The sequence below is a fragment of the Anguilla rostrata genome, chromosome 2 (genome assembly GCF_018555375.3).
Source record: "Anguilla rostrata isolate EN2019 chromosome 2, ASM1855537v3, whole genome shotgun sequence".
NCBI classification, from domain to species: domain Eukaryota; kingdom Metazoa; phylum Chordata; class Actinopteri; order Anguilliformes; family Anguillidae; genus Anguilla; species Anguilla rostrata.
In genome coordinates, this window is record NC_057934.1 from 66,222,448 (window position 1) to 66,233,927 (window position 11,480).

The 11,480-nt window shown below is 48.8% G+C and overlaps 1 pseudogene; it reads right to left on the reverse strand.

Annotated features, from left to right (window-relative positions):
* Positions 1 to 2,395: 2,395 nt before the first annotated feature.
* LOC135248971 (CCN family member 1-like) lies at positions 2,396 to 10,017 on the reverse strand (annotated as a pseudogene).
* Positions 10,018 to 11,480: the final 1,463 nt, after the last annotated feature.

Here is an 11,480-nt window from a genome sequence, read left to right on the forward strand (position 1 = left end):
TAAACAATACTCAACTTTAAGGTACATATGGTGTAGTTTTGTTTGCCTTTACAATACATTTTTGTATTTTAAACTCGAGTGGCCTTTAAATTCAGGAGGGACCACATCGATATCAAATCGATATCAATCCAGGTCCTGGAGTTTCTGCTATTCAAACATCAGGGTCCGGAGTATAGCTGCTATTCAAACATCAGGGTCCGGAGTATAGCTGCTATTCAAACATCAGGGCCTGGAGTATAGCTGCTATTCAAACATCAGGGCCTGGACTATAGCTGCTATTCAAACATCAGGGTCTGGAGTATAGCTGCTATTCAAACATCAGGGCCTGGACTATAGCTGCTATTCAAACATCAGGGCCTGGACTATAGCTGCTGTTCAAACATCAGGGCCTGGAGTATAGCTGCTATTCAAACATCAGGGCCCGGAGTATAGCTGCTATTCAAACATCAGGGCCCGGAGTATAGCTGCTATTCAAACATCAGGGCCTGGAGTATAGCTGCTATGCAAACATCAGGGCCTGGAGTATAGCTGCTATGCAAACATCAGGGCCCGGAGTATAGCTGCTATGCAAACATCAGGGCCCGGAGTATAGCTGCTATGCAAACATCAGGGCCCGGAGTATAGCTGCTATTCAAACATCAGGGCCTGGAGTATAGCTGCTATTCAAACATCAGGGCCTGGAGTATAGCTGCTATTCAAACATCAGGGCCTGGAGCTCCAGCATAGCAACTGGACGCATAAAAGGGGCCTGCCAGGGCCAGGGATCGGGGGGAAATCAACCCCAATTCATCAACGAGCATGCACTAGAGCAGAACGCACCAAAACCAGCCCATTTCAATACGACACAAATGGAAATCATGGGAGGTGCATCTGTTCCACAGCACAAGAGACAGGGACAGGGACAGATAAACAGGGTATGCGGTGCCATTTCAGCATTTTTGAGCAACAAACAAATGCTGTTCAATGATATGCTGCATGGCGCCACTTTCACAACTGTATAGTACAAGTGCAGATTCCACAACAGCCAATTCAACCTGCGTGCTCTTTGTCTGATTTAAAAAAATGTAGGATATATACATTGTGTGCAAATGAGGAATCTTGCCAAATGAGTGAAATCAGGGTGAGACAGAACTACCCAATCACAGCATATACACCAACCAAACTACTTCTCAATTGTTTTGCTGTGTTCCTGAATTTAAGGAATTAAAAATTTCTTGGACTTTCTAAAGTTAAATAGCTGCCTATTCAAATTGTATGGGAACCAGGCTGGGTATAGCAGTCTGACTCCCATTAACAATGTAATAATAATAATAATAATTAGTGCAATGTTTGTACTGTATAGACGATTATATAAGACATATACACAATTCACGACATTGAATTTGAAATGAACACTCTTAAATAACATTTGTTACAAATGCCTGATGTGACAAAAAAAGAAAGAAAGAAAAGGAAGGAAGGAAGCTCCGTAAAGGAGCCAGGGGTTTTCCTTGCAGCTCCAGAACAATAAAGTTTTAAAGCGGATTTCTGAACTTTCAGATCTATGCAAACTGCGCAGCTGAATATAAACATTTACTTTCAAAAAAAAAAAAAAGACGGAGATAAATGCATTGTGAAAGGAACAAATTTTGCCTGCCCCCGAAACATATTTTCAGAATACAAAAAAAAAAACCCAAAAAAGTGTGTAATTAGTCAGTAGCAGCATTCTCTACATGTTGAAACCAGATTTTCCCGAAAAAGAACTCTGGGTGATGTCAAATTATAGCAGCCAAACAATGCTGTGGTGCTGCTCCTGTACCCTCCCCACCCCCTAGCTATCGAGGGTATCTCCAGCTCGATCTGGGGCGTAGGCTCAACTGTAAGGGGCCGTCACACAGGCTGCAAAATGTAAAATTAGCTCATTCTAATCTCAACCAACAGAATATAAACAACAAAAGGAAAAGCGATGTGTGTCCGCATCAGTTTTACGGATTACAGGCAAAGCCGTATGTACATTTTTTCAAACACAAAAAGTACCGGATTACATTTGCAAGTGAAGGAGGCTCCCCCATCTTAATTTATTACAAAATGTTTTTAGTCACAGGGTTCCTGACCCATTATTCAGAGAACAACCATCAATACTGGATATTTTTTTATGATCAACGGGTAAAAATACTTTGACATCACAATTCAAAGCTTGCTGCTCAGCAGTTGTAAATCTTTCACTCTTTCCCTTTTGCTTAAGGCCAGAGCATGTCAGGTATTCACAGACAGCGGTGTTTCTGATTCTGAATGCAGCTGAGCCACCGTCTGTGAGCCTGTAACCCCACCCCCCACCCCAACCCCACCTGCCCTCCTCCCAAATCTCTGCCTTAATATTTCAGTCTGTGGAATAAAGACAAGTCAGAACAGAATATCCTTGAATGGATGTAGTAATAAGTTCCAATCACTTTCAAAGTACCTGTCAATTTTACTTGCTAAAAAAAACCCCCCAAAATTGCTGACAATGAAGCTTTTGCAAAAAAAATGAAGTGAAATCTAGAGCGTTTTATAGTTTCAGGCTTCAAGCCCATCTGGGCATATCCAAATGAACAGATAATCTTAATGGAGAACAAGTCAATTTCAGAGGAAACCCAGTCTTCTCTCTGGCGGCCATTTTGACTCGCACTTGGGGTGGTCAGACGTAACGAAACTGAGCGCAATCCTCCACGTAACCCGGCATTCCCCTGGCAGCCAATCAGTCCGCTTGCACACCAGCTACTGTATGCACGAGCCTGCGCAGCATCTTCCAATCAGTTTCTGTGTGACGCTGTGATTCCGCCTGCCCCCCCCCCCCTTTTAAGCCAATCACAGAGCCTCAGTTCCACCAATCAGGACTGACTGTGGACGGTCGGTCAGAATGCAGCCGGTTGAGCCAGGAAACGGGCCACCCTGGATCACACGCTCCTCAGTTCATCGGTGGCCGTGTGTACTCTGGGTTGGGTTTTTTTTTTTTTTCTTTCGCTAATCCCAATTATAATCATCGAAGGCTTTTTCCAAAAAAAAAAAAAAAAACCCTCTTGTCATTTCCAAAATGTTCTCCTCTGTCCTCCTCCTTCTTTCAGCTTTCAAACAATTCTACAGATGGAGGAACGCACGTCCTTCCGGACGGCATCTACCTGGGACGCTACTAACGGGTACGCTTGGGAGGCGGCGGCGGCGGCGGAGGGGAAGCTGGCGGCGGGCGCGCTAGTCGATGAACTTGTGGGTGTCGCCGTGGAGCCAGTGCTGCGGCGTGAGCGCCACCTCGTTCAGGTGGCCGCAGTCCTCGCTGCACCTGCAGGACTGCACGAACATGACGGCCTTGTCGAAGCGCTCGCCGTCGGGGCACAGGAAGGGCACGGGGACGGTGCGCGTGCGGCGGGGCGAGCAGCAGCGCCCGTCCACGCACACCCCGCAGTAGTTGGGCCGGTACAGGCGGGCGCTGCGGCAACCGGCATAGGACAGGCGGAGCGGCTCCGGGGCCTTGCGCGTGCGGGAGCACTTCTTCCCGCCTGTGGACAGAGGAGGGGGGGGGGGGGGGGGGGTGGGTTTGGGGGGGGGGGGGTCAGAGAAGGCGATGACACGCGGTTACAGAACTGACAGAGTACTGACACGGCACTGACACGGCACTGACACAGGACCCCGGTTACCGCGCTGACGACGCGAGGTCAAGCGGCGAGGAAAGGTCACGGTGGCGCCGGGCAGGGCGGTGAACATACAGGACCGCCTGACACAGCAGTACGTCAACACTACGCTCTCAACACTACGGCAGAGTTAAACCTTCACACAGGCCTCGGGACAGGAAATGGAGGCGGATTACCCACAATGCACTGAGCAGAGCGGATGAATGGGACGTCGCTACGTCTGATTTGCTGCAAATCGCCGGTTGTGATGTGCGTTTAAGAGACGTCCTGTGACGAGTCTTTTGCGTGCCGGTTTCTTTAACGGCCTATTGGATTACGTCTTGCAAGAGCGTGAAAATCGACGCCGCATACAGCGCGGTAACTTTAACCCCGGTCTGGTTCTCGTCTGAACACAATGGACATTATCGCTGCACTGTGACACACAGAGGGGCGTTCAGCACAGGCAGAATGCACAGTACGGCCCATTAGCTACGAAGCCGGATGGAGCCGGACGGACCGACGGATGCTTTCTCTGCACGCTCCCACTGCAGGGAGCCTGGGAAACGGAGGCAGACTAATATAGACTGCCAGCCCGAGTGGACGGGGCGCAGAGCTTCCTCCGCTCGCTCGTCAGGAATGTCAGGGGGTGGGAGTCTATATTTAAAAGGCACCAGCGGCGTGTGAGTAAATCAGCCTTCCCATGTTCCCATCAGACGCAGCGAGAAAAGGACTCGGCATCATAACATTTCCCCGGTTTCCGCACTCTGCAGAGTACAAACGTACTTGCTGGTGTGTTCCGGGAGAGCTCCTCCACTGTTCTGGGGGTGTTTTAAATTTCAACATCAGCATGGCAGTATGTTTGTACCTGTCCTAAGCGTTCAGGCTTTCTGGAGCGGTCTCTGGAGTGACCGGCAGCGCTGGTGTATATTTGGTAACGAAGCCTGACCTTGATCCGCCACCATCGGGGTTGTGTCTATCCACACACAGCAACAGGACCACAAATAGAAGGTGAAGCTGGGTGCGCGAGTGGGCATGGGGAAGGGGGGGGCGGGCGCGATATTAATGTCGATCCAGCTGCCGCTGAGCCCCTCGCCCTTTCTGCCCCGCGCGGTGCCATTAAAGGTTCCGCCGGTGACTCACAGGAGGAACGTGGCGGAAAGCTCCGGTGGCGGTCGCGTTATATAAAGGGCGGGAATCCCTCTCTGCCCGGACACTCGCCCTGGCACACGCAGCGCAGCACTTTCGCTTCAGAATCCCCCCCCCATACCCGACCCCCCACCCCCCACCCCCCACGATTCTGCACAGATGCACATTACGGTATGCACACAATCACAGATGTATGCTTCAGCCCAGACATAAGATACAGCACCTACAGACACATTACAGCACAGACATGCTCACAGACACATTACAGCACAGACATGCTCACAGACACATTACAGTACAGACATGCTTAAAGACACATTACAGCACAGACAGGCTCACAGACACATTACAGCACAGACATGCTCAAAGACACATTATAGCACAGACAGGCTCACAGACACATTACAGCACAGACAGGCTCACAGACGAGCTCACAGACACATTACAGCACAGACAGGCTCACAGACGAGCTCACAGACACATTACAGCACACACAGGCTCACGGACGAGCTCACAGACACATTACAGCACAGACAGGCTCACAGGCGAGCTCACAGACACATTATAGCACAGACAGGCTCAGACACATTACAGCACAGACAGGCTCATAGACGAGCCCTCTACCTTACCTTGAGCGGAGCAGGTGCAGAGCCGCAGGGCCGGACGTTACACAGCCGGGTCTCCTTCACCAGCTTGCACTGGGCGTTGTCGTTGGTGACGCGGGAGGACACGCCCATCCCGCAGCTGCGGGAGCACTGGGACCAGCTGGTGGTCTGGATGGTGCACTCCCCTCCCACCTGCCTCCACGCTGAGGGGGGGGGGGGGGAAAGAGGGGCACACAGAGGGGCTTCAGAACCCGGGCCTGCCCCCACACAGTCGGGGTCATTCTGAGGCGCGCGTAGCCCTGCTCTTACCGGCCATGCGCTTGTAGCCACGCTGCTTGCTCCACTTCTTGCCCATCTCCACCAGCTCGTTCTCCAGGCTCTTGTCCGGCTTGTAGGGGTAGGGGTAGGGGTACGGGTGCGGGTAAGGGTACGGGAACGGGAAGGGGTGCGGGTGAGCGGGGGGCGGGGCCGGCGCCGGCGCCCCCTTGCCGCAGTCCACGCTCAGGCAGCACTGGCCGGGCACTTTGAGCAGGCGCGGGGCGGGGCAGGCGGGCGAGGCCAGGGGCACCTGGCTGGGGCAGAGGGGCGCGCAGCCCACGGCCCCGTCGATGCAGGTGCACTGGTGCTTGCAGCCGGCGCGGAAGCTCTCCCCGTTCTGGTAGATCCTCCCGCTGTACTCACAGGTGCGCCCCTCCAGCCTCGCTGCGGGGAGGGAACAGGGGAGGGGGGGGTACAAATTAAAACACAATCACACACTGCTGGGGGTGGGGGTACAAATTAAAACACAATCACACACTGCATGGGGGGTGGAGGGGCAGAACAGCACAGGGTGAGCAGGGTAGAAAGACCCTCCCTCCCCACCACCACCCTCAAGTCTGCTCAATGAGATATGAGCTCATGATGTCAAACTGGTTATCCTTTGTCACAGAAAGCCTCCAGACGGTGGGCGGGGGGGCGGGGTGGGGGGTAGGGGCGGGGGTGCGAATAGACTGGGCGACATTAGCACATGTTCCTCTCGGTGGAAGACCCAATCTGGGCGTCTTTTCAACCAACCGCTGGGAACCAGAAACACATTCGGATGTGTCAAAGGAGTGCGGGAAAGGAGTGAATGCGCGAAAGAGAAGGAACGTGTGAGATTCTGCAGTGTGAATTGAAGGGCTGTTAAACGACATTTTCACAAGTCTTTAGTCTGTGTTTAACAAAAAAGAGGCAGTTCCACCAACGGTATGCTGTCAGCCTGTCAGAGGGCTGGATCTCATCTCTGCACCGCATATGCTGTCTGTTAAAACTCTTTCTTAAGTAATAACAAACAACAGACAAAAAAAAACAAACACAAGTCAGGGATAAGCTTTTAGTCTAGCAGATGTCAATGTCAGGCACGTCTTCGTGGGGTTCGAGCCAAGTGCTCAGATTACCCAAGCGGTCCTCTTAATCCCTACGTCTAATTACCATGACGCACCCCCACCCACAGCCAGAGGCACAATGAGACACCCATCAAGAGAAAAAAAGCACAAAAGAGGAATGTAAAGCTGAGTGAACAAACCCTGGCCTTGGCTTTAAGGAGGCGGGCCCAAAGAGGAAACTGAACTTGTTAACAGCATTGTTCCACTCGCTATAAAAATACACCTGTCCGTATGTATGTATACAGTCACACACACTGCTCGGGGTCCAGTTTTCAAAGTGTGTGTGTGTGTGTGTGTGTGTGTGTGTGTGTGTACGGGTGGTAAAACGCACGCTGGCACTTCAAACTATGAATCACAGCACTTGGGGTAATTTTCAGTTAAAAGGTGACGACGATGGTGATGGTGGTCGTGCTGCTGACAGATGATGCCGGCAGTGTAACATAACGGCTAAGGAGTTGGTCTTGTACCCTAAAGGTCGCAGGTTCGATTCCCCGGTAGTACCCTTGAGAAAAGTACTTAACCTGCATTGCTCCAGTATATATCCGGCTGTATCATTGGATGCAATGCAAGTCTGGATAAGAGCTTCTGCTAAATGCCTGTAATAATATTACAGGCATTTTTACAGGCATTTAGCAGACGCTCTTATCCAGAGCGACTTACACAACTTTTTACATAGTATTTTACATTGTATCCATTTATACAGCTGGATATATACTGAAGCAATGCAGGTTAAGTACCTTGCTCAAGGGTACAACGGCAGTGTCCTACCCGGGAATCGAACCTGCGACCTTTCGGTTACAAGCCCAGTTTCTTACCCACTGTGCTGCACTCCGTCACAATAATAATGTAATAATGAACCAATGGCGGGCGCTCTCTCCGTGCCTTACCCCGGCAAATGCCCCAGGTGCGCGCTACGTCGTTGCCGTAGTTGCACTCCAGGCCCTTGTGGTGGTCGCAGGGCTTCAGCGGGTGGCAGTCCTGGTTCAGCTGGGCGGCGCACACCTTGCAGCAGCCGCAGCCGTCCGCCACGGCGCTCACGCCCGGCGGGCAGACCGGGGGCGCCGCCGGGCACTCGCACACAGACGGGCAGCTGGCGCCGACCTGCGCAGGGCGAGGGAAGGGATGTTGCGATCGCAGAAACCGTGGACCGCACACAAGACCGAATGTAACAAGAGGTGGGGAAAATACTTCATGTTGTGAGGTAGATCGCAGCTGCCGAAAAGGAATACACAACCTCAGTGGCACCCATTTTACTGCAAGAACTTGTAAAAATAGATATTCATTTTGAATACTGAGATTATTTATTTATTTATTTATTTATTTGGACGTCTGGGGGGAACATGGGAACTCTGGGCATGCCAGGATATTTTTAAGCACGGCAGACCTTGAATGTCACTATTTGGCTTGTGTCCAATCAAAGACGGAGGACAAAAAAAAATAAATATTGAAATTATCCAGGGTTATCCCGGCTTTTCAAGTAACGATCCGAGAGACTCGGCTTCAAGCGACGTCCATGGAGCTGGAGCCACGCCGTTCTAGACTGTTCCCGTCAGCAGGCTCCAGCTATTTTCAGTCCTGAATGTATGTCACATTTCATGACCATTTCTGATCCCTGAACCCTTAGGCCACTGCACACATTCAAGTACACCCTTCTACATACAATCTCCATTCTCCTAATCGAATAGAATAATGTAGGACTACAACCGTGTTGATATTCCTCATACAGTACCTTTTTCTTTTTTTTTTACCTCAGGTGTTCTGTATCGCAACATACGGCAACACATTCCATGTTTAGGATTATTTTTGAATTATGACGTAACAGCCCACGAAACGCCAATGTAATCAATCACTAAGATCAATAGCAAGTCTGACTTTGGTGGGGGGGGCTGAATATTAACAATCTTCAGACCAGAAGCACACTGATAACTGCGTGACCTCAAACACAACAGCTGGGCACTAATGTTTAAATTAAGACACTATTTGCAGGATCAGATCCATGCCTGCGTTTAATCATAGTACACAGGAGTGCCGTTCCAAGGATTTAGCAGAAGTGCCCCACCCTTTACCATCTTATGATCAAAGTCGCAGTACAGCTCCCCGCGTTGCCTAATTGCACCGTGCGAGGGCACGCCTGCCATCTGCATTGACTCAATCTGTCTCAGTTCTCAATGGTGAGACAGTCAAAATTCCAAATAAACAGTGAGTTCACGTACTTAGTGCCCGTAATTCTCTGTCACACATAACGGAGGAGGAATGTGAAATGCTCGCCCATTGAACAAGTACAGGTCTGTACAAATGTGCGTCATAACACGTTCCTTCCATTGATGTTCTTGTTTTAAAAAAGCTGGTTCGTCTCTTTCGTTTTTGTTCGGAAGTCACCGAAGTCTACATCTTAAGTAGAGTCTCTCAACGATGGTGACTAACAGCCTCCATGACGTTTCATTGGAAATGAAAACAGGAACTATTAACATATCACATACTGCCAATCTTTCAAGTGTGAGATTGATAAGAATTCAAGCAGACTAATTTGGAATATGCAACGTTCAGCTTTGGTCGAATGCACAATCTTTTAGATGACAAATCAAGTTCAATAGCGCACACACACAGCGAAGCTCATCAAATTTTAATATTTCACGCATAATAAAAAATCAATCATATGTTTTGAACTGACGAAATATCGTCAAGGCATTTGCTCAGGCATGAGCACTTCTGTATACAAGTTACATTCTGAGCTGTATATTCCGAATTACATTTTTTAATTCGGAATTTAATTTAAAAAAATATATATATCACGTAAATATAAATAAATAAATAAAAACTCAGAAATTGCTTATACAAGGTCGCGAAGCAAACTATCAAAGCGAACAAGATGAGGTAAACTGGACTTACCAAACAGAAGGTAGCCATTGCTAAAGTGACAGCGTATAAAAATGTATCCATCTTGCTCTATGTATAAAATAACAACGTAACGTTAATAGTTTAAACTAGTGATAGCTACCCACAGATTGACAGTTACAAATATTCTGAATTCAGTGTCCCTGGTTTCTGTAACAAACGTACATGATATGGTATCGTAAAGGTACGCTTAGTTCTAATCGTGCTGTAGTTTGTCCTATGTTTATTCTGCTGAAACTCTCCGGTGCGATCAACACAAGACATCCAGAAAACTACCATTCAGAGAATAAACTTGCAGCGATGCTTTATACTACCCTCGTGGTGTTCATGGAAGCTCCGCCTATTCGCACGGAGACCAGCCAATTAACGTTCGGGCAGCTGGCCAACACATTCCAAAGGGGTGGAGATAGGCGGGGTTTAGAACTCCACAGCGGAAACCTGGGCTGGGGGCGTGTGCGGGGATGAATACTGTCATTCATAAAAATTTAGATTCACCACATTCCGTAGAGGCGCAGCCTTTGGTGTTTATTTATTTATGTTTGAATAAAAATATTATTGATGCTTTAAAGTTGTATTCACACGAATTCCTTTTTTCGCCCGCCGCCCTCTGAACACCAAGATAAATATACTCAGCTGGTTGGTGTGTGCTGCTAGTGGTGTGGAACTGCTGCAGAAAGACTTAAGAATTTCCTCCCCTTCTTTAAGAAAATACTGACACAGAGTGCGATGAGAATGGCCATATTCATAGGTGCATGGGCTTATTCGAATGCCTACAATATTCAGGGGAAAACAGCACCAATAATGATGTTTTCATGAATGGCCTACATGTCCTATATTGTGTTAAGCAGGCCATTGGCCTGTAATGTCTGGATAATTTTGCTGCTAATGGGTTTATCATCTTAAAATGTAACTTTCTTTAATGTTGGTGGTCTTTGTTCTACCTCTTTTCTACCTAATCAGTCTCTTTTCTGCCTCTCCTGCATCTCCCATGTCCTCCACCCTGTATATTCCTGCCTCTACGACATTAATTTCTCTCTCTGTCCTTCCACTTTTGGCTTTGGGTCCACCGCAACTCTTTCAGAAAGATGTTAATCGATACAAGAATGTGTGGAAAGTGCAGTAAGGGTGTAGGTATACAGCCGCTTTTTCACCGCATGGTACCAGCTCAACTCGACTCTACTCACTTTTGGTACCAGGCACTTTGTTTTCCACTGCAGATAGTACTGCCGTCAACGTAGCTGGTCGTCATAGCGATGCCGCACGAAACTGCCGTGACGCCATCTTCGACGCGACACACACAGGAACAATGGAGGATATCGAAGGGATGGTGTTCTTGATTCTCGGTATGTGGCTGTTTGTCACAGCAAGGAGACAAATTTTGTTTCAGAAGAGGCTGAGGGCAGCAAGACAAAAGACAGCTGAAAAAAACAGGAGAGTTTGGGAAATCCTACATCAGAGCTCAGACAACAAGATGACTCTGGTTGCTCAAAGGCGACGATTCTAGTGACGATTCTCTCTGACCAATCCGTGGTCTGCAGTGTTTTCACGTCACCTCTTGGTATCGCCTCAGCTCGCTTGGAACCTCGATGAAGGTGATACCAAAAAAAATACCAGGTACCAGGTACTATCCACAACTTTTGCCCGATGGAAAACCAAAAAAGTTGAGTAGAGTCGAGTTGAGTTGAGCCGGTACCAGGCGGTGGAAAAGTGACTTAAGCATGGTCCACTCACACAGATATATGGCCACAAATATCCATGCGCCATGCGCACACGCGTGAATACAGATACAGGTACAGGTGAATACAGAT